Below are 25,392 nucleotides of genomic sequence, written 5' to 3' on the forward strand. Positions count from 1 at the left end.
CTTTTCAAATAATTCCATTATTGTTGGAAACAACTGACTTCTTTCCCCGCTGATCAATCACAATTAAATCACTGTAGTGATTGCTACAATCATTTTTTTTTTTTAAAGATTTTATTTATTTATTTGACAGAGAGAGAGATAGTGAGAGCAGGAACACAAGCAGGGGGAGTGGGAGAGGGAGAAGCAGGCTTCTCGCCGAGCAGGGAGCCCGATGTGGGACTCGATCCCAGGACCCTGGGATCATGACCTGAGCCGAAGGCAGACGCTTAACGACTGAGCCACCCAGGCGCCCGCTACAATCATTTTTAATGTTCTCTTAAAGCTTTATCTGAATGGCCCACAGGACAATTTCATTTTTCCTTTAGGTTCATTCAGTATGCTCAGTGTCCTTCGATCTCTCTGAAAGTGTATTGATTGTGTGGCTGACGGTATATTTATTACAGTGACTATTGGTAGTTGGTGCTTTGGTGCCCTGTCAAAGGACTACACAACCCTGCTACTAAAAAAGGATTCACAGTTCAGAGCGACAGAAATAAGTAAGTCCCTAGTTAACTGCAAAACAAACACAAGAAGCAACAACACAAACCAAACCAAACAACAGACAACAAGACACACGTGACAACAACAACAACCAACGCAAGGAACCAGTACAAGTGGCTCGTCCTGTCATGGCAGCTAACTATGTTGTTAGAAGAGCTAGATATACACTAGTATCAATGGTATGCTGGTTAATGCTTATAACCAGCTTTCTGGAGAAAAGCCATGATTTTTAGCATTTGCTGATTTCCGTTGTGTGCATACTCCCAACCGTGGCCCATTTTAAGCCACCAATGTGCCATCTCTGAATGCAGAACTGGAAAGAGATGCATGTTATTGGCTCCTCTTATAAGCCAGTACGAGCTAGCTTCAGCACATCACTGTCTGGTACCGTACTAAGAAATCATAGTACTTTTTCTGCTCATGTCTAAAAGAGAAGCTGAAGAGCAAAACTCCTTCCAATGTTTACTTAAGCAAAATGTAAAGTAAAAATGTACAATGAAATATAATGGTACAAAAATGCAATAAAAATAAAATCCTCTAAATGATTAAAATATGGCAAAATATTGGACTTAAAACACATCTTCAAAATAACTTACAAATAAAGATTTGACAGTTTATATCTTTTAGTAAGATTTAAAGTTGTTACATATAATGAGAGGGAAATTTAGCAGAGAAATGATCATTTATAAATGTCAGCAGAAGCTTATTTTTAAGATACAACCTTTTGTTAGATATTTTTTCTTTTTATGTTCATGGCAACTCAAGTATAATCTCAAAATGGATTTCTTTTATGAATGACTTAAATTCTTTTTTTCTCCCAAATATTAACTTTTTACAGTACACCATGGCTTTTATGAATGCAAATCTGATTGATTGCAATGACTCACATAGTCTAAAGGGGGCAAGAACACCATGCTATTCTATTAATATTGATTTGTAACATGAGTGGTAGATGTTCATGGCAAGGAGAGAAAAAAAAATCTATGGCTGCCTTATAGAACTGAGTCCCTAAAGCTTATCCAGTTCAGTGAACAAGGCTTTCCTCTTAAAAGATATCTATTGTTTATCTTGCCTTCTCTATTAGAGCAAGAATGCTTTACTTGTTTTACATTCAAATGAGAGTATCAGGATGACATTATACCTAACCTAGTCATAATGAGACAGAAATGTAAATTGCCATTGGATTTAAGGTACACACTCTAAAAGTAAAATCTCTTATTAGGATGAACCATACCTGGTGGTGACTGAGACTATACTTGGTAGCTAAACAACTTATCCAATCTTAGATATTCATATTCAGATTCTAATTTCAAGGTTCTACAAAGCTTCAGTGGGCATTAGCCAGGGTGTTTGTTTAATGATAGAATTGTAGGAACTAAAGAAGGCAGCAGCAATGTGGAAAAGTACCCTTCAAGGGGAGATTTCAAATCTCACTACCTCAATTTAATGTGGTGGTTATTTAGGAAGACAGTGGGTGCTTGATGATTTTGTTACAAAGGCATCGAGGTGCTATTCAGATGATGACCTCTACAGGGCTGCCAGAAAGAAAAGTAATAGAACTGAATCTTGAGGGATCTTATTATGAGGCAAAAAAAGTCAAGAAAGATGGTAAGGAGTGTAAAAATGTGTGAAAACGAAGAGTAAAAAAAATATGGGGTCAGTGGAATACAGTTTCAAGAGGAAGTAGCCAATTGCAGAAGAGAAGTAATATACTTGTTTCTGGATAAAAGAACACTGATTCTGACAAAGAAGATCTTTGGGGTCCCTGGAAACAGCATTTGGTAAGACTTCAGAGTAGTTTATTATGAAGATTTGATGGGATATAGTTAAGCGTAGGTTTGAGAATCAAGGCATTCGGGAACACCTATTGAAAGGCCAGTTCAAGGAAGAGGAAAAAGGAGTGTGACAAGGAAGGAAGTATTTATTTGAGTGAAATGAGAATTGAGAGTCATGGTCTCTAGCTGAGAAAGAAGGTGACTTTCCACTAGGTGAGAAGAGGGGTTGGGAATGATGTTAGATCAGAAGGCTGGATTGAGAGAGCTGGGGATTTCAGGGCTGGATAGCATCTTATAATGAAGAATGCCAATGTCCATTGGGTAATGGGAACTGCAATCAGAGACTGGAATGGAAAGGAAAATGAAAAAGTAGAGGCAATGTGAGAGAATTCCTCATAGAGACATATCAACTTTGTTCCACAGGCCTGTATCTTGTAAATCAAACTAACACATGCCAAACAAAGTCCTAAATACTAGGGAAGTAAAATGCCTTCCCAAGGCATGAGAAACTCACTCAAGCAATCTCAAGATCTTGCAACACTAGAGATGCAAGTTTTTCTCTCGTTCTTTCAGATACCTCACAACAAGATATTCAGAGGACTCAACTTAAAAGAAATATCCTATTTTCCAGAACCAGGGAGGCCTTTATTCTACATATCACAAGCCTCCTAGCTCTCAGAAGGACCAGCCTGACAGTAGTTACTGTGTTCTATATAGAGTGGGCAAAATAATGCTCCCCAAAAGTGGACCATGCCCAAATCCCAAGAACCTGTGAATATGTTACCTGCATAGCAAAAGGGACTTTGCATATTTGATATCCAAATGATATCATATTAGTTCTCTAAGAGACTGTGGTCAGAGAGATATAAAAGGGGAGCACAAGCAGGAGCAATTCAAAATGAATGGGGGATGCCTCTAGAAGCTAGGGATGGCCCTCAGCTGACGGTCAACTGAGAAACTGGACACCAGCCCTACAACTGCAAGAAACTGAACTCTTCAACAACCTAAAAAAGCCAAGGAAACAGATTTCACCCCAGAGCCGGCAGTAAGGAATGCAATCCTGCTGGCACCTAATTTTAGCCCAGTGAGACTTGTGTCAGACTTAAATTTAAGATAATAGATGTGTATTATTTTAAGTTAGTAAATTTGTGGTACTTTGTATGGCAACAATGGAAAGCTAATATACTATATAACTCTGAAGTGTCTATGAGAGTGTATCTTTAATGAACATCAAAGAAGAATGAGAATCAATTTACATAATCTTCCAGGAGAATGAATGATTTGGAAACTCCTTCTCCCACCCCCAAATCTTGCCAGCTACCAAAGACTTTTCCATTCCTATAAACCTGGGTCTCTGGAAATGAATTACACTTGGCAACTAACTTGCTTGAATGCCTTCCTTTTTCTTCTTGGTAAGCCACTATTCTCCACTGGTTCCCCAAGACTTCCACTCAGATTTCTGCTAGGTGGTGTGATAGATGTTGGCATCCAGTAGGATCAGACTAGCTATATAACTATTATTATTGTTGTTGTTGAATGATTATTATTGCAGTAACCTGTGACAGTGCTGTAATGGAAGTCTATACCCAATATAGCATGTCATAAAAGAGAAAGCAACCAGTTTATTTTTAGGGATTGGGAATGGTAAGAAAGAGGAGGCGGAGGTGCTTCATGGGAATTCAGTGAGTAGGACTTTGAAAATTCGATAAAATGGCAGGACATTTCAGGCAGACGTAAGAGTACAAGAAAAGGCATGAAGAAGTGAAATGACTTTGGTTCCTTCTCATTCATATTTTGCATAAACGGGAATCAAGGGTATGAGTGGCAGGAGGCCAAAGATGTGGTTAGATAAATATTCAGGGTCCGTATCATGCAAGATTTGCTATGACATAAAAAGGAGTTTGGGATTTATAAACACTAGGCAAACTACTACAGAATTTTAAGCAGAGGAAAACAAAATTGTATTTATGCTTCTGGGGCAGCATGAAGGACGAATGGAGGTAGGTTAAGCAAGAAATAAAGACACAGGTTAGGAGCCCATACAACAATGGTTATGCAAAAAATAATTGGAGCCTGAGGTAAAGTGATTATACATAAAGTGAAGATCTGAAAGTGCTTAGAATGTGCAGGGTTTGGTGACTTTTCCTAAAGGATGGTTGAGGAAAAAGTCCAAGATCATTATTAATGATCATGGTCATCACCATAAGTAATTTTTGCTGGGTCTTAATAGATGCCTGTCATTATGTGACCTGCACAGTAACACTAAGGAGAAGGTGTGATTGTTACATCTGTTTTATCGGTGAAGAAACTGAGACTTAAAGAGATGAAGTAACTTTTTCAAAGTCATGCGGTTAGCATCAGAGCCAAATTTTCAAACTCCAACCATCGACCGTAGAACCCACCTACTGCAAAAGCTGTACACTCTCAGCCACGATGTCATTGCCCCCCAAGGCTTACACCCAAGTTACTGGGCTGGGTGACTGGGTAGATGGGGGTACCACTCATCTAAAAAGTCAAAAAAGAACGATGAATAGCCAGAGGTTGGAAATATATTCAATGTGGGACATGCTGGGTTTGAAGTGCAGGAGACATCTAGTGGAGGGCCAAGGGCTCTTGGATTTCTGGATCTGGTTTCTCAGAGAGGTATGAAAGGCAGATACCTGTTTCCTATCTGATTCTCATGCTAGGTCAAATATTAATGTAACTAGCAGGTATACAAGAGGCAGGAGCCTAGGAAATACACAGCTATACTACAGATTAACTTCAGATATTAAAAAAAAAAAGTTCCCTCAAATCTCCAAGATAGTACAATGTCACCACCTACCATGATGTCTCAAGTGAGACATACCTTGAATAAGTTTAATACTTGACCGCGGGGTTATGGCCGCACATTTTAGGCACTCCTCGCTTCCTCTTCTCTACTGCTGCGGTCACCTTCTGCTGCTGCCTCTGGTTTTCTGTTTTCTGCCCTGTGGCTCCTGAACCATAACTGGGATAAAGAGCTAGGTAAAACCCTTCAAGTGTCCAGCAACTGAAAATCATAGCAAATGTCCCAATTTGTAGTTCTAAAAAGGTTACTTTAATATTATCTCTTATTTTTTCATTTTTTAACTGCCGCTTTTTGTTTGTTTGTTTTGTCTTTTCCTGTTGCTGACACTTATCAGTCTGCTGGGAAGTCATATACTTGTTGAAACTTCATTTTCTCATCTGTAAACTGGGGCAGTTAGTGTTTATTCAAAAGTCCTATTCTGAAGGTGAAAAGAAAATGATGTACACCAAATATGCATAGGAAAATCTCAATAATGTTTGGTTCCTCCCACTTTTCATCTTACCAAACCACATTTAGAAAGGATACGACATATCTGGGGGAAAAAAGCTGCATAAAATGAAAACAGAGAACAGAGATGAGGGAACTATTAGAGGATATGACATAGAGACTCACACAGTAGTATGTTCTCACAGACCCAAACAGAAAAAGGAAACCGATTTGAAGATACAGAAAAATAAGAGAATTGCAGCATTTAAATATTGTCTTGATGTAAAATATACTTAAAAGAGGTAAATGCTAATAAAGTAAAAGTGATTTCTCTCAAATATCAAGCTTCCATAAGAAATAAAGCCATTTCATTTATGTGTTTAAGTAGAACAGTGATTCAGGTAACTGTTACTTCCCCATGAAGCCCACTTCCAAAAACATAATTGCTCTGACCTTGGCCGTAGAATATGCATTCTGCCATTTAGTGCACTTTCCTGCATATTCATTCACCAAGTATTTATTACTCATTGCAAGGTGTGAGGCAGTGTGCTGGAAGCAATTTTGTCTTTTCTGCATGATGGGCATTATTGTGACTTGATTAGGACAGAGCTGGAGGGTTTATTTAAGAATAGTATAATTAGATTTCATTTAAGCACTGGGTATTAGAAAGGCTCAACCTTTCTAAATTTGAATATGTTGGATTTGAACAGTCCCCAGGATCCCTCTGTGGGGGCCGCTCACACCCACTGTCCTGGTAAGTTTTGAGATTGTGTTGGGGAGGTTGGTGAATGGCCCTGGACGCTGGCCAGGAGTAAATCATCCCCATTGCTCAAGGTTTGTGGATATTTCAGCTAGGCAAAATTGGATTTGGGAATTTTAGAGGCAAAAATAAAGGTCAAACTAGGTATACAGGGGAGGAAGGATGTACTGGGCAAAGGGCAGGGCACACCTGAAAAAGAGAAACTATTTTAGGGTTGGGCTTTGAGCAAATGAAATACTTTGAAGGGATTTGAAAACCCTTTGCTCTATAAATATTTTAAATGATTGTTAGATTATTCAGGTAACTTGAAAATCCAACAAAATACCACATCAAGTTAAAGAGAATCTAGGGAGATATTGTTATTAGCCCACAATGCTCCCAGCTGGGGACTGAGAGATCAAGGTATGTATCTGCTGCTCTCCATGATTTAGGCCATTGCACCTAATCAGTAGTTGAGAGAATGAGCAGTATACAATATTACTATTATGTCCAGAGAGTTCATGGTTCTTTGTTGGCTTCACCTGTCAACCTTTCTGACATTTCTGTGTTGTGTGGAACAAGTGGTCTTGTGTCATCCTATGTCATCACAGAACTAAACATGGAGGGAGAAATAAATGATTTGGTTGGAAAATGGCTACTTGGCAGTAAGTAATAAACAAACAGGCATGTCTGCTGATCCCCACTACTCTCCTCTCCAGTCCATACATTATTCCCTTCAAGATAAACACTCAATGATGAAGGATTCAATATTTAATTTCCTTCTAGTTTTTTCCCAAGATCATGTAATTGAACTCTCATTACAGGTGCAACCAATTCTTTTTCAATTTGTAGCTGAAAACTGCCATAGCACACAGATCCTGACCATATTTTAATGAAGCCTTTTATTAGCACAGTAGCTTCTATTGCCATGTGTGAAGGAGCTCTCCGATTTTCCATTAGAGGCCACGCTTTGGATGGGTTTATAACTTGGAAGTAAACCTTTTTGTCAGGTTGAAGTAGGGCAAAAAGGTTTTAGCCTTAAGAGTACTTTGTTATTTCATAATAATAAATCAATTTTCCTTCAAGATCAGAGTGCAATAACAATTTTCTTCCAATGCTATCTCCTTGTATTTCTCCAGGTTTATATAAATGACTACCTTTCACACATTTATATCTCCAAAAAGCATTCGTTGAGGGTCAGGAAAAAGGGTTCAAGAGTAAGGCAGATGAATATTTTGTGCATGATGCTAATGCAATATCCATAAAGGCCAGTTAGATTTTGCACTGAGAAGAATCTCTGTACCAAAGGCACACAGGCTGCGTCTCTGATCCAGGCAGACTTTTCACAAATGCATTCTGTTGATCACCCAGGAATTAGACAAATGTGTGTGGGTGGTTCTGAACAAACCTCTCACCATTATCTGAAAAACAACTGAGAGGGGAGGTCCTAGAAATAAAGGTTAGTATTATGGTCCAAACACATGAGAGAGAGTCCCCTATGTAAATGATAATACCATTGCTTTTATAAGGGAATTTCCTCTCCCAGTCCAGGTTAATACATGTATAATCTTAAATAGAATAGCTTTTGATTGCAGATTCCTCCACTCTACGGCAAAGTGGGGTAACTGAAAACGATGACTGGATCACCAGAAAATGCTACAGAGCCCGAATGAACTCATGTGATTTTACCTAATCAAACACACACACACACACACACAAACAGTAAGCTCTTTATTCCTGGCAAAAACTCTACTGATTTCCACAATTTGACACATTCTTTCCTATGTCTATGAGCTTAAAGAATTAAGTGGTTTTTTTGTGAGTCATTTAGCATCGGAATTGGTGATGGTGCTTTTCAAAGTAAAAATTCATACACCGTATCTCTTTTGAAGGATGTATATTTTATTGGATGCATCTGAATTAAACAGCTTTCTCAACCAGCACAACTAGTTCTTATTACTGCTGTTGGCAGCCAAACAACTATCATGGTTGTTGCCAGACCTTATGTTTGCTGTGTTCTTTTATTCCTTTTCATGTATCACTGTCTTTCAGTCTCAACTATCCTAGCTACCTTCTTTAATATAAATTGGACGGGGTTTTAAAACATCATTTAACAACAACAAAAAACCTTTTTACTTCTTGACAACCCAGAGAAATGGATTCTTCTAAAAGGAAACAGATTGCTTTAAAAACGACATGTCACAACTAAATGGTCATGCCACAGAACTTTATAATAAAAGGTATTAACCCTTGGGATTCCTACACTGACCTCTATTTTGTTCTCTTTGTCACAGTCTTCAGCAAGGCAATGGCAGGTAGCTAGCTAGAGGCTATAGTTATGCAGAAAGAAAGGGCAGAGAAGCAAGATGGCTGCAAAGATGGGTAATCCACCTGTCAGCAATTCACAATCCTCCTCCCTCCAAAACCATCTTGTCATGCTGCCTACAAGCAAAGCTCCTTTTGCTTATATGCAGCTCTGAAAATTATGCTTATTATTGCCATGATCTCAAAAAGGCAAATTATTACTATTATTCATTCCCATGGCCTACTTTCACACTGAACAATTATGACTTCAGATGAGAAATAACAGTTTCATATCAAAATGCTCATACATTTATGGAAATACATAGCTGTCATCCTGCATAAAATTAGAAGCCTTCAATTTTAGTTTCAAAATCATTCTGCATGCAAATAGTGAATAACAAACAAAAAATTTCTATAGCTGGTTTGAAATGTAGTATTCTACCCTAACAACTTAAAGTTTCTAGCCAAAACAGTTAATTAACAACTAAATCATAATAAGCCTGTCTTTGTGCATGTCCTATAAATGGTGAGCTGTCAATAGTCCATATGCAAATGACAAAAAGGGTAACAAAATGAGGACCTCTGAGCCTTGGTTTTAATTGGGACACTGCAGAGTTGAAATACTCCAAAAAAATCTTAATGCTCTCTTCAACACTTAAAAAAAAAAATCATGTGGGTATATAATCTAAGGAAAAAAAAACCACCCACACTTCACAATAAATGTTCTCCAATCTATTATTTTAGGTAGAAGTTCTGGGGAATCAAATATTCATATTAATAAACTGTCATAATATAATATACATTCATTATATATTCAAAAGATTCACATATATTGAAATGAACATAATGTAAAAATAGGTTCAGTACTATTTAGTTTATCTCTGATGTTCAGAAGCACTTCAGTATCTTATTTTGCTTTAGGATATCTATTATTAAATCAATTATTATTGGACTGGAAGGTTTAGATGTGCTTATAATTGAGAGTCCTGGGTATAAAATAAAGAAGGCATTGTAATTCACAAAAATTTTATTTCTTGCCTTATGTACGTGGATCATATACATCAACATGTTCCACTGTCACTTGCGATAAGCATTTTCTATTATGCTAAATATTGGCATTATTTTAAGAAATGGGATGCAGTTAGAATATCAGTTAAAAGTCACTGAAAAAGTTGTGACTAAAGTTCATAAATTATTTCCTTGAAAATAACCCACATTTTGGTGATGGTGGTGATACCTTTTTTAATGTTGTGTTTGTTGTTTTGAATCTTCTGAATAAAATTTTTACAAATACAGATTGGTAATTTTAAAAACCAGTTATTAAAATAACGATAAAGCTTGAAATGATCGCTTTCAGAGCTGGCTATTTTTAGAAAGCAAAAACTATATTTCACTAGTATATTTAGAAAATGATTGTGTTTTAAAACTAACCATGGAACATTAGAATCAAAATTATCCTCAATAGCAATATTATGTATTCGATAGAGCATAGAACAGGAGTTGAGAGACGGGTTTTCTGTCAGAACTCTGCCTCTAATTAGCCGTTGCCCTAAAGCAAGTCAAAGTTTTCAATTTTAGTGAGATGGAGAATGGGAATTGGAGGACAGTTTTCAAGACTTCTTTCAGCTTTATACAAAATATAAAATATTTATTTGATGCTTTAGACGAAATTTACCAAATATTCTTTATCATGATCACTATGTTAAAAATGTTCTTATTTCGAAAAGATTTTATCTTTGCATCAAGTGTTTAGCTACAATGGTGCAGGAATTGAAAAAAGACAAAATTATCTGATAACAGATGTCTGAGATCTGAATTCTGAACTATTTAGGATTCCAGAGCCATTATGATCCAAGAAACAAAACTGGAAGTCCGCCCTCTACCTAATTAAAGTTTCTTAAATGTGATCAAGCTCTGAGAATAAGAGAGGTATATATCTCCATTCTTGAATGATATCTACAAGCTTTAAAAAACACATACACACACATTATTTAAAGATCATAAAGAAATGCACTTTGTCCCAGAAGACATGAAAAAGTTATGCCTTGAAAAAATTAATGGCAATGATGAATTTGATTTACATGCTGGAAGCTGAAAATCTCAAGACTAACTCTGGTATCAAGGAAACGTAGAAATATTTTGCCTCTGACAAACTGTAAAATCTAATCAAATAGCCATATTTTTTAAAATACATTTTTTTTCTTGAGCTCTCCTATATCTAGTCTATTTTATAGTATGATGGGAATCATAATGTGGTGTGATTGCAAAGGCATGTGATGGGTTGATGGTTATTTTTATTGGTTTCAGTGGTCTATGGTCATGCACATATATTTCCCATGGAGTGAGGAGGCTACTTTTTTCACAGAAATTTCCTGAGTTGAAACATCAGGGTGGGTGCAGCTGGGTGGCTCAGTCAATTAAGCATCTGCCTTCAGCTCAGGTCATGATCCCAGGATCCTGGGATCGAGCCCGCATCGGGCTCCCTGCTCAGTGGGGAGTCTGCTTCACCCTTTGCCTGCTGCTTCCCCTGCTTGTGCTCTCTCTCTCTGTGTCAAATAAAGAAATAAATAAAATCTTAAAAAAAAAAAAAGAACCACCAGGGTGATATTTATATAACCAAAGTATTTCATCCATCATTTTGATTTTTACACTAATCCATATTTTAGATTTTATTGGTAAAATGCATTATTAAACTTATTTTATTTTTATTTTACTTTTTAAATATTTTACCTTGTATACAGTTTAAGGGCTCAGTTTATAATTTAAGAACTATAGAAATCCTGAGAACCAGAGAGATGCTTGCCTTTGCCCCCTGCTGAAAACTTTTTGTCTTTATAAGAAAAGAAAAATAGTGATTAGCAAAACTGATGAAACAATTAAAAATAAGAATGCACAGTAGGGTATTTCTAGTATTAAAGATGCACATTTTTTCTTTCTTTTTATACCTTAACATTTACTTTTGCATTTAAAAAGTAATATTTATCATATAACAGCAACTTTGAGGAGTAGAGGAAGGAGAAAAAATATTACTCATGGTCCTTTCATAATGCATATCATCTTACAACTTTGAAGTGTTTACTTTCATTTTCTTTTCATAAGTGTCCTTCTTTTGTACAGCTATTATCAGACTATTCTTATAGTTTTGTATGCTGATATTTCATTTAACAGTATACAATAAACTGTTGCCATGACCTTATAGGATTCAAGTGACCATTGTTTGTAATACCTGCATAAGAGTCTGTGTGGATGTACCATAATTTACCTAAGTATTTTCCTATCGATGAGCCTCTAGGTGGTGTGAAATACTTCCGTCTCAAATAATATCGAAACAAACATCCCTATAGAGGTGTATTGTTTTCATATTTTGGATTCTTTCCTATTAATACATTCTTTGTCAAGGAAAGAGTAACAAATAATGTTATCATGTATGTGGTTCCTGATACTAACTTCCAATTACTTTCTAAAAAATTTTTACCAGTCAAAATACAACTGATAATATAAAAGACTGTATTATTTAACAATGGCTAATTTGGGATTGGAAATAGATCTTTAATGTCATTTCAATTTACATTTCTTTAAATACAAGAAGGGTTAATTAGGTTTTTATAGATTTATTAATTACATGTTTTGTAATGATCACTTCCTATCTTCGTCCATTTACCTGCTGAGTGCTAATATATTTTCAGTATTTATGGATCCTTTAGCTAATAGATATTTGTATTGTTTTTAATATTTGCTGAAAATCATGTCTCAGATAATTAAACTTTTTTCCTTCCTGCAGTTTATTTCTTCCTTGTCTTTTCTCTGTTTCCTTAGTTTTCATGTTCAGCAGTTTAGAAATATTCAAGTGCTTAACTGAATATTTAGTGAATTGATGATGGTGAAATTATAAATTGTATTTCCTATAGATATTTATCCTTTAATCATTTATTGAATGACCTTCCTTTTTATCAATGATTTATAATGTTATTTATTATATACTTCACATACAGTATATCAAATTCTTATATATAACAGGATCTATTTCTTTTTTTTTTTTTTAAATATTTTATTTATTTATTTGACAGAGAGAGAGACAGCAAGAGAGGGAACACAAGCAGGGGGAGTGGGAGAGGGAGAAGCAGGCCTCCCGCCGAGCAGGGAGCCCGATGCGGGGCTCAATCCCAGGACCCTGAGATCATGACCTGAGCCGAAGGCAGTTGCTTAACCAACTGAGCCACACAGGCGCCCCTAACAGGATCTATTTCTAGACTAACTAATAACACTTTGTTAAGTATTTTAGTTTTACAGTATGTCTTAAAGTGTTTCTCTTGCCTTTAATATAGTAGTGACAATAAATAACTTAGTCATTCTTTTCACTTCTCTATCATGTACTATATCTAGCACCAGTACTTTGAGTTTCATTTACATGAAGTACTTCAAAAGAACTGGACATAATGTATTTATGTATTTGTGAAAAAAATAATAGAATGCAGAGTATGAGAATTGTTCTAAATTATGTGTAGAGATGATTACAAAAATTACATTAAATAATATGAGGGCAGGAAAAAATGTACAACATAATTTCACAGTGAAACATTAATACTTGCTAGAATCCTCAGGGAAGATCCTTAGAATCTGCAAACATTGTGACAATTTACCTGAATCTTACTGTATTAGTAGATCTTTGGTTAATCTGATTTTAATTCATTCAAGATAAAAATATGTATACAGATATAGATAGAATCCAGGGTCCTATGTATATGCATATGTAGGAGACTTCCTTTTTTATTTTTTATGGGTATGTATGGGTGTAAAAATTTCAACTCATTCTCAAGTATGTAGGTCCTTATTAAATAACCTAAATCAGTACTTCCCATTACTCACTGTTAACAGTGTATTAGCAGATAGTACAGAAAGTGTTATATTTATTCTTCTTACATGAAGATCACTATGAACAGATGTCGGGCATGCCATAAATCTGAAACCATCTATATTCTACTGTGCCTCATTACAAATAGTGCATAGGGATAAAACTTTAAGACTAGGACAGGTGGTTTGAGCATGTCCAGAAATAGAAATTAGGCTCTAGGAAACAAAGTCATAAATAGCAGTTGATGTCTTCTGAGTTTCTGCCTTATTTTCAATTTTTTAAAACTAAAAGTAGTTCTGTCTCCTCCAGAGAATTCTGATCAATTACAGGATAGAGAGCTCCCAGCAAAGGCAATGTAAATTTATTATTTTTTTAATGTTGATTTAATTTACGAGAAAGAAAACCTCTTTGGATTATCAAACACATTAATAGGTTTAAAAATGAGCAAGAAAAAAAAGAGTGTATCTACTTATAGGACATAGCCACAAAGTAATGAAATTTAAACAAAGCCCAAATAATTTATATGTCCAGTAATGGTCTGCCTACAAAGTAATACTCTGACACTCAAAGCATTTTAAAATACACTTGACAAATGCTGTCAAGAATTAGTTTACTTGGAATTACGTTTTTGGTCATGGCCAAACGGCTCTTGTTGATGTCCCAAAGATGACAACTATAAATTCTGGGAAATATGCAAAACTATCTGAAGACACTGGGCAACAGCTGTGAAGAGGCAGATTCTAGAGGAAGATATGCACATCTTTGGAAGAATATAACAGAATCTAGAGTCTTCATACTGTATTATTCATGATGTCCGTGACATAATCCAAATCACATTAAAAGAAATAAGAAACATGATCCATACTCAATAAAGAGACAACTAATAAAGACTGGATCTAAAGTGACCCAGGTGTTGGAATGAGTATACTAGGATTTTAAACAGCCATCATAACTATGCTGAAGGATGTAAGAAAACCATGGTCCATTATTAATGCAATAATAAATATATCAGCTGAAAAACAGAAACTTTCAAAAAATGAACCTGTAGAACTGGAAATGCAATATCTGAAATAAAATTTCACTAGAGTTAACAGTAGATTGAAGATACCAGAAGACTCAGTGAATGTGAAGATAGATCAACAGAAATTATCCAATCTAAAGAGTAGACAGAGGACATTTTGAGGAATCAGTTGACCTGGACTCTCAAATGTTTCTGATGGGATTGTATATTGCTGCAAATTCTTTAGGCAATAATGTGACAAGTGGTCCACAAGATGTAAACATGTATATAACTACTGGCTCAACAATTCAATTTCCAAGAATTTACCCTAGAGAATATAAGGTCCTTGAGAGCAAGAGATGACATTTTTGTTATTGTTGTTGTTCTCTGCTATATCTCTAGCACTTAGAACAGTGATTGACACATAGTAGGAAAAATAAATACATCTGAATCAATGAATGAGAAAAAGGATGGATAAATCACAAATATATAAATAAAAAATGATATAAGAATGTATATACAAGGATGTTCATAGCAGTATTGCTTCTAAAAAAAATAAAACCAAATCGCCGAAGACAGATATTTGATTGTATGAAGTCTAATATATTCATAGAATTAAATGTTCTTCATATCAAAAATGAAGCAGATGGGTATTTATAGCTAAGGAAAAATACCCATGATCTAATGTTTAATGAAAAAGCAAGTTGCAAAACAATATATACATGTTATGTATTTAATAGAGTGAGATGATTAAAACCTTTTCTTTAAAATTTAAAAATAGAACCTATAATAAGACAAAGACTGCTAGAGTCATTCCTAAATGACCACACCTTATTATTTCAAACTACTTCGCTTATTTGGCCCTAAATGATTTTTAAAGATCAAGCACATTCTCAAAGGACAAGCATTTGCTAATATTCAGGATATCCAAAAGGATATGTTACAAATTCTGAAATAAATTACCAAGATGTTTAAAGCAAAGATAACATCACTATATGTCAGTCACTTATCTTGGAGACCATCAGATGGTGGTTAAGAACATTTACTTTAGAGTTAAAATCCTGGGTTAAAGTCCCAGCTCCATTATTAACTGACCTTAGGAAAAAAATATCCTCTCTTTGCCTGGGTTTCTCATCTTTAAAATAACAGCTACAAAATTAATTAATTAATTAAAATAACAGCTACAAGATCTTGTAGACATAACTCAGTTGTAAACATTATGAGTTAATATATGTAAGGCATTTAAAGCAGTGCCTGATACATGTTGCTATATGAGTGTTAGTCATTATCTTACCATTGCATGTGTAAGTTTTGTTATCATAGCTTTTACTTTTTAGCTTTTTACGTTGAGATAATTTTAGACTTAATGAAAGAGTTGCAAAAATGTACAATTACCATATATCCGTCACCCAGTTTCCCTTATGTTAACATCTTGCATAACCATAGACCATTTATGAAAACTAAGAAATTAACCTGGGTGCATAACATTCACTAAAGTGCAGAATTTATTCAAGTTCCTCCAATTTTTTTCACTAACATTTTTTTCCTGTTCAAGGACCCATTCCAGAATCCTGCACTTTATTTACTTGTCATGTCTCCTCCAATCTGTGACAGTTCCTCAGTCTTGTCCTTATGACCTTGACACTTTTGAAGAGTAATGGTCAGTTATTTCATACATTGTCCCATAATCTGAGTCTATCTAATGTTTCCTTATCATTAGATTGAATTCTTATATTATTGGAAAAGATATCAGAAAGGTCATGTGCCCTTCTCAGTGCATCACATCGGGGTACATCATAGTGATGTATATTACCTGTGAAGTTAACCTTGATCATTTGGTTAATGTAGTGTCTGCCAGGACTCTTCACTGTAATGTTATTTTTTCCTTTTGTAGTTATACATTTGGGGAGGGAGATACTTTGAGACTGCAAATATCTAGTTTTTGTTTAAACTTTTACTCACCAGTTTTGGCATCCATCATTAGATCTTGAGTAAAGCAATTATTATTTTGGTGTTCTAATGGGGCTGTTCATTCTATTTCTCTCATTCCTTCTACATTTATTCACTGCAATTCTTCTGTAGGAAGAGCTATCACCTTAACCCCATGTATATATTGGTCCACTTACGTATTTGTGTCAGTATGGATTCATAGGTATTTATTTTAGTTTGGGGGCATAATCTAAAAATTTATTTATTTGTTCATTTATTTTATGTATTTAGTTATGCTATTTAGAGTGTGGAGCCCGACTCAGGGCTTGATCTCACAACCATGAGATCACGACCAGAGCCAAAATCCAGAGTCAGATGCAACAAAATCAAGAGTCAGATGCTTAACCCACTGAGCCACCCAGGTGCCCAGGAATTGCATAATAGCTTTTAAATCACACTAATTTTATCAATGCTCCGTATTTCTTTCACAACAATATAAACCAACAATATCCCTCTAAAAATGTCTAGTTATTATTGAATTTAAGTCTCCTCATTAATTATTTGATGCATGCAAGCAAACTCCTGAACATTATTTTAATTAGAACTAATTAATGCTTGCTAATTTTTAAAAATAAAATGAAACTCCCCAAATATTTTAAACTATGAGATATAAATATTCGAAGGTTGAGGTATGAGGATAAACTATGAGATATAAATATTCGAAGGTTGAGGTATGAGGAGGAAAGAGCATTTTGTAGAAGTGATTTAATCTGTTCTGATGCAATGCGCTGTCAAAATTACCCACTTCCACAGCCATCATAACCTACTGTTCAAAAATTATACATCTTGTTTCCTCTAAGAACCCCTACCAACTTGACATTTCTTAATATGTTCCTGCCTTCCAGGGGAATCAATTTGATTTTTCAGCTCTTTATCACTGTTACTATACTTAGAATGCTATCATATTCATCAATCAGTATCTTCAGTTTTAAAATTTTCTCAGATTTTTTGGAGAGGCTTTTAAGGCATGTGGTAAGCTTTCAAAATCCCTATCTAGCGTAGCCTGACCTGCACAAAACTCTTTGTCACCATTGCCTAAGTTCTTACTGGTTAGTTAGAATTCATTTACAAACATATCAGAGGTTCTACTTGCTAATCGTATGAAAATAAAAGTCTGTCATTAGGTTAGAAATTGAATTGAAATGCTGAACACTCATTAGAATTTCACAGAGTCAGAAGTTTTCTTACATTTAGGGACTCTATCCTGTTTAATCTTATAAAACCTATTGAAAGCATAACTATAAAAATATAGGCCATTACTAGGAATATATCTGGATTAGAGATCTAAAATTAAAATGCATTCTCATTTAAAAAATAGTGGTGCATTTTTTTGTTTAAAATTGTTTTGAATAAACAAAAAATCTTGCTACATTAATTTTCATTTGCTAGTACAGTGTTCGGTATGTTTATTTTTATTGTCATATTATTTCCTTGTATTTGCATTGCATTTCACAACTTACAATAAATGGCTTTTGCATGTATTATTACATCTGATGCTTCAAACAAATCTTTTTAGAGCGCAAAACAAGTATCTTTATTATGTGCATTTTATAAATGAAAAGACTAAGGGTGAGAGAAATTCAGTGCACAGTTCAGAATCAGGACTTGAATATAGACCCTAAGCAATTCCTAGACACACAGATTCTGCCTAACAAGTGAGGTCTGGATGGAAGTAAGAGGGGGATGAAAGTCACTGTTGCGTATACAACTAACAATTGCCATGGGCTCATGAATTTCTCTGCTGCCTGTCTTAGTCCCTTTGGGCTGCTATAACAAAACAGCGCAGACTGGGTGGCTTATAAAATGATAAATTTTTTTGTCACAGTTCCGGGGACTGGAAGTCCAAGCTCAGGATTGCTGCATGGTTGAGAGAGAGCCCTCTTCCAGGCCACAGACTTCTTGTTGTGTTCTTACACAGTGAGAGGGTGAAAGGGGCTAGGGAGTCATGAGGGATCTCTTATAAGAGCACTAATCCCATTCATGAGAACTCCACCCTCATGATCTAACCACCTCCCAAACTCCCCATCTATTAATACCATCACCTTTGGGGATTAGGCTTCCAATGTGTGATTTTAGGCGGGGACACAAACATTCAGACCAGAATACTGCCCCACCAAAGCACACATTCCAGTTGTTGCCAAACACCTTCTGTGTTATTCTTTACAATGGTCATGTCCTGGATGTCAAAGTCTGAGAGGGCATGAGGAAGCTTGTGAAAAAATTTCTTGCTTTGTTCCAGGAGGAACGAGGGGGGGGGGGGGGCATGGTGTATACCCTCAATACTACTGTGTCTTTGAAAACAAAAAGCCTAATGACCTGCTAAAGTTACTAGACAGGAGTAGTTATATTGTCTGTAGTGCACACACTCCCTAAACACCCCCGAAGCCACTAATTTAAAAAGGCAACTTTCTTAGGAATCAGGTTTTTTTTCCCCATCTGTAATCAGATTGCTCCTTCCTTTCCATCACTTTTCAAAAACATACCACTAGTCACAAAGGGGAATGACCAAGAGAGATGGGATAAATCCGCAAATTCAGTACTCAAAAAGCACATCCTATTAGGTAGTCTCAAATCCTTAACCTTTGTAAGAGTGACATCAGCATCATGACAGCTGAGTCATTCATTCCCCTTTGTCTCTCCCTTTTAAGTTACAGCCCATAGGACATCCATAGCCCTGCAAAGGATCCTCTGCACAGAACCGCAGGACTCTTACATCTATACATATGAAAGTGGGTGGATTGGACCTAATGGAGGTAGTGCAACCGGGGAAGTCCAGGAGCAGTGGACACACCCTGCAACCCTGTCAACCTCAGCCACAGCTGGGACTGTGACGCTTGATGACCCTGGCACTGCTGGTAGCCCCTGTGACACCCTACCTCCCTGCACAACGATGCCAGAGACCCCATGACCCTGGCAGTGCCCACCCCCCCCAACCCTGGTGGTACAAGCAGCAAGAATAATACTAACCCCTCTGGCATGGGGGTGGAGGGTGAAAAGTGGCAGGCTCCCAAACAGCCACAAGGCAGCTCTGCTAGCAGAAACTAAAAACTTGTACTATAGTGCCACCTGCTGGAAAACACAAGAAAGTCCTCTAATTGCCAACCTGTTGAACCGTTAAAATCAAAGTAAGCAAAACTTTACCTAAATAAGAAGGGTGTTTGCTACTTCAAATGCACGAGCAGAGGCACATCTCATCAAACGTCATGAAAAATCATGGCAATACAGTATCACAAAAAGAAAATGACAATTCTCCAGCAACTAAACTCAAATGACAATTCTCCAGCAACTAAACTCAACTAAATTCAAAGTTATGGAAGATTGGAATCTAAGTGAGAAAATTCAAAATCGTTGTTTTGAGGAAATTTGATGAGCTACAAGAAAACTCAGAAAGGCAGTTCAATGAACTGAGGAATTAAACTAATGAAGAGGAGTACTTTACCAAAAATACTGAAATTCTAAAAAAGAACCAAACAAAAATTCTGAAACCGAAGAACTCAATAAATGAAATGAAGAATAAATTAGAAAGCACAGGAAATAGAGCACATCAGAAGGAAGGAAGAATACAAGGTCTGTTAGATAGGAATCTGGAAATGATTCAGGTGGAAGAGGAGAGAAAATTAGGATTTTTTTAAAATTGTAGAAACCCTAAGAGAGCTATCAGATTCCATTAGGAAAGCCAACATAAAAATAAAGGGTATACTGGAAGGCAGAGAAAAGAAGGAGAGGGGAAAGAAGGGTTATTTAAAGAAATAATAGCTGAGAACTTCTCAAACCTGGGGAAAGAACTAAATAAACATACAAGTCTCTGAAGCTAATAGATCATGTTGCTATTGCAATGCGAAAGGACTCTGTCCAAGACACATTATAATTAAGCTTTCAAAAGTCAATGATAAAGAAAGAATCTTAAAGGTAGCTGGGGGAGGGGGGGAAGCAGTAATGTACAAAGGAACACCCATTAGACTATCAGAAGAGTTCTCAGTAGAAACTCTATAGGCCAGGAGATTGGAATGATGTATTCAAAGTATTGAGAGATAAAACTCGCCAGTAAAAAATACTTTAGACAGCAAAGTTATCTTTCAGATATGAAGGTGAAATAGAGGCTTTACCAGACAAACGAAAGCTGAGGGAGTTTACCACCACGAGACATGACTTACAAGATGTGTTGAAAAGAGCTCTTCTACCTGAAACAAACAAACAAAAACCAAAACTACCAAAACTTTCAAGGAAGGCATTAAATAGATTGAATCAGAAAACTGTAACTCTATTTTAGAATAGGGTGTTAAACTTTGTAACAAAGGTTAAAGAAAAAAAGTGTTAAAATAACTATAGCTAATGCGATTTGGTAACAAACTCACAGCATAAAAAGGGATAATTTGTGACAATAAAAATATAAAAGGGGTGGAGGAAAACAATGGAACTTGTATAGGCAAAGGAAGATAAGTTGCTATTGGCAGGAAAAGGACTATTTTATCTATGAGACATTTTATGCAAATCTCATCATGGTAACCACAAAACAAAAATCTAGAGCAAAGACAGGAAACATAAAGAAAAATAAGAAAATTAAGCAAATCCTCATACAAAAGAACCACCCCACTTTGCAAAATTTATGATTCCATAGTCTGCAATCCAAGAGGCAGGATGTGTACCTGAGGGAAGAAAATACCATGTCTGAATCCAGGTGATAATATTTTACTTTTTTTTTTTTTTAATTTCAGTATAGTTGACACACAATGTTACATTAGTTTCAGGTGCACAACATAGTGATTCAACTTCTCTGTACATTATGCTATGCTCACCACAAGTGTAGCTACCATTTGTCACCATACAACACAAATACAATGTTATTGACTATATTCCTTATGCTGTGTCCTTCATTCCCATGACTTATTCATTCCACAACTGGAAGCCTGTATCTCCTACTCGTCTTACCCATTTTGCCCATCCTTCCACCCCCTTCCTTCTGGCAACCATCAGTTTATTCTCTGTATTAATAGGTCTGTTATATCTCTGTATTTATAAATACTGCTTTTTGTTTGCTTGTTTATTCATTTGTTTTGTTTTTTATATTCCACAATTGAGTGAAATAATAACGGTATTTTCTTTCCCAGTCTGACTTATTTCAGTTAGCACAATATCTAGTTCTATCCATGTTGTTACAAATGGCAAGATCTCATCTTTTTTATGTCTGTGTAATAGTCCGCTGTGTGTGTGTGTGTGTGCGTGTGTGTGTGTGTGTACACACCACATTTTTCCTTATCCATTCATCTATATAAGGACACTTAGGTTGCTTCCATGTCTTGCCTATTGCAAATCATGCTGCAATAAACATAGCAGTATATATATCTTTTTGAGTAACTGTTTTGGTTTTCTTTGGGTAGCTACTCAGTAATGGAACTACTGGGTGATACGGTATTTCTATTTTTAACTTTTCAGAAATCTCCATACTATTTTCCATAGTGGTTGTACCAATTTACATTCCCACTAAGTGCATGCGAGTTCCTTTTCCTCTACATTCTTACCAATACTTGTTTTCTTGTCTTTTTTATTTTAGCCGTTCTGACAGGTGTGAGGTGATATCTCATTGTGGTTTTGATTTGCATTTCCCTAATGATTAGTGACATTGAGCATCTTTTTGTTTTGCCCAGCCAGGGTACCCCTGCACTGAGCATCTTGGGATACTCTGGCTTCTACTCAGGTGATTATAATTTTAAAAGATCAAACTTTTATAGATGACCAGGCCATTGTAACTTGAATGAAAGACAACTTCAGAAACATTTGCAAAATTTATGAGTATCTTTTACTAAGAAAAAAAAATCCACAATGAAACAAAATAAGAAGTTTAAATTATTTCTTATTCTTGTTTCTTGTTCTTGTATAAATACAGAGCAAAAAAATCTAGAATTAAAAATACCTCCATAGTTTATAGGCAAAACTTTGAATAGTTAGAAGTTAATTTTCATTATATTGATAGAAAAAATTTTTAAAGCATTTTTTAGATTAAAAGTACAATATTTTTAAGATTCATAACACATGTATTCCTACATTTACCAAGTTGTTATTGAGTTCCTTCATGTACGAGGCATTGCTGACCTGGGGTTTGGGGACATTTCGTAGTAGTATGGCGTGGGTGACATCATGTCATCAGACTCTAGGAACTGGCTCACTTCTCCTTTCGCCTACTTTTCCTAGATCCTCTCTGTCTCTCTGTGTAATAAAGAACAAAAGACAAAGCTGCGGCAGGATGAAGGGAAGTTCCAGACGTTATTCAAATGAAAGCCCTTTGTGCAGAGATATAAACTAGAGATACTTAGTGAGATTATAAGCTTTAAAACTCACTTCAAAACTTAACATTTGGAGAAGCCAAATAGAAACAGAACACTAAAACCCTTGAAGCAAGCTTCAGGGCCTCCGTGGGAAAGAAAAGCAATCATTCTGATAGCCCTGAAGCCACTTGGGCTCACCCCAAACACTGAAGATTCCTTGCAGTGGGGCCTCTGTTTAGCCTCAGGGAACTAAGGAGCTTGAAGAGGGCATGCTCGAGCGCACGTGTGCGCACACACACACACCCAGGTGAAAGACTTCTACAGTAAAAGTAGCAGAAAAATAAATTCCATAAAAACAAAACAAAACCAAAAAAAACCCCAACAATAACAACTTTGTTTTGTCAAGACACCATTAGGCAAATCCAGGGGTATTTAGGCATCTTCCCAGAGACTCTGTCTGCCCGCAGAGGTAAAGGGAAGATGGCCGAGGTAGTGCAGAAGCCATTTCTAACTCCAGCTCTTTTACTTCCTTTTCATTCAACTACACTGCCGTCTAAATCACATTCGCTCAAATCACCAGCACAGGCGCACACTGGAGACACATTAGAGACCCTTCCATCACCCGCATGCTCAATTTAGAGCATTTTATTTAAATAGCTAGTCAGTCCGTCAGTCAAATCCAATTGTCCTCCTGCCTGTTTAGCGTGGATGAGGGGACTGCCTTGGCTACCCCACCCTCTCTCAGTGCCTGAGACGGAGGCAACAGCCAACGCCCCTGTGCAGGCAATCGCCCTCTCCTGTCTCATCACCCAGCTACCCTTGCTGCTGCTAGCCCCCCCTCACCCCACCCCCTGGTGGCGCGTCATCCAACCAGTCTTCATTTATTTCAATTACAGACCACAGGTGGCGTGCAGTAACTTGTTTCCCATGAATTCTAGTTAACTGCCACAAGTGTTTGAAAATGAAAGTTCCCATAAATAATAGATGTTTCATACGTTATTCGAATGTCACCAAAGTTTTAAAATTTTTGTATCCTAAACATGTCCTAAAAGTTCCTGGCTGAATCAAGACAATGATTGGGCATTTCACATATTACCTGAAGCAGAAAGGCAGGCATGCACCTATGGCCTCTAGACCATTCTTCTACCAGATGAAGAGTAACAAAAGCAAGAACATGCAGGCTTTACCCAGGCAGAAGCTTATCTGCATATGTTATGGAGACTGTGGTCCCGACACGGCCCTATGATATCACTTCTGGGTTTCAGGTGTCACATACATGTTTAGCTGCTAGTAGGGCCATACTGTCTTTTGGAGAAAACAGTGACCTATCTCCAGCTTGCTTTTTAATTGAGATTGAGTTGTGTCAATTCAAGCAACATTTACTGAGATCCTCTTACGTGCCAGCTATTTTGCTAAATCCTAGGGAAACAGATCAAAAAGATCTTCCTACCCCTGGTAGCTCCTCGATGTGAAATCCTCACTGGGTAAACATATAATTTCACACTCTCCTTTTTCACTGTGGGCTAATATAAGAAGCATGAAGATTATTTCTGTCCCTTTTGAAAAATGAAATATTTTCAACTATATTCCAGCTTGATACGTTCTTAAATTCAGAACCAGGTAAATCTTTTAACCTGGGTGCTCCTTTTTTTTAAACAGAGAGCAAAACCAAACCAGTTCCCATTTTGCTAGAACTATCAGAAACTCTGAGCTAAATTAAGTACTAAATTTTGTTATCTAAAACCAGCTTCTAAATCTTCGGTTTTTTAGTTCTCTTTAATTTCTCAAACTGCCTCAAACTAAGCAAGTATTCATTCCTTCAACAAATAGTTACCAACTAGGAAGCGATGTTTATGTAATTTCTTTAAAAGCTCAAATGTAAAATAAGATAAAATTAATGGGAAAGTATAAATATGCAACTTAGTAACAGGTCCGAAGAGACACATGGTAAGGTGTATAATAATTTCTACAGTTATTTGATACAAAAATAAGGATCTCTATTAAAACCTAGGAGGACTTGCTCTGAACAGACTTTCTGATAACCTAGCATGCTTCACACACTGAAATGTATTTGTACTGGTCAGCACTTCCCTCTTCCAGCCTCTGGATCTATTGCTGAACATCACAGCTAGCAATGAAGTCAGCCGTGTCTAGAATAAAAGACTTTCTTTCAAATGTGTGCTCAATTTATCTGAATCAGATGCCTCTGGCTGCTGGAATTCTCGATACAGACTGAAATTGTAATTTGTTCTCTGTTGAGCATCTGATGCAAACAGCAACAAAAACACCAGTCAAAAAGACAATGAATTAGAGCCTTGTTTGCAATATATATGTTATGAATTATAATATAAATTATATATAATATATGGTGCATATATTTAATTTAAAATAGAAAATAAGGTGTCCTCTTAAGTGTAGTTCTGGGTATGGATTTAAAGCGAACCTTCATTTCTCCTTATAATAAAAGATTATAGGTTTCTAGTGTCCAGGGAATAAAACCAAACAACATTTTCCATAGGCCATTAGTTAGCATACATATGAAATCCTAAATATGATTATATCACAAACTTAAGGATTGTTTATCATTTTTATTAAATTTATGGATTTTCTTTAGTAGTATTTTTATATGCAGAACTAGTTTTAAAGGCATACATTCATTTCTATGTTAAGAAAA

The 25,392-nt window shown here is 36.1% G+C and overlaps 1 protein-coding gene across 13 annotated transcripts in view; it reads right to left on the reverse strand.

The window, feature by feature from the left end:
• The window catches only part of NLGN1 (neuroligin 1), an 825,166-nt gene that overhangs the window by 354,424 nt on the left and 445,350 nt on the right, over positions 1 to 25,392 (reverse strand). The gene's annotated exons all lie outside the window — the stretch shown is intronic.

This window comes from Phoca vitulina, unplaced genomic scaffold (assembly GCF_004348235.1).
Source record: "Phoca vitulina isolate PV1807 unplaced genomic scaffold, GSC_HSeal_1.0 scaffold8, whole genome shotgun sequence".
In the NCBI taxonomy this organism is placed as follows: Eukaryota; Metazoa; Chordata; class Mammalia; order Carnivora; family Phocidae; genus Phoca; species Phoca vitulina.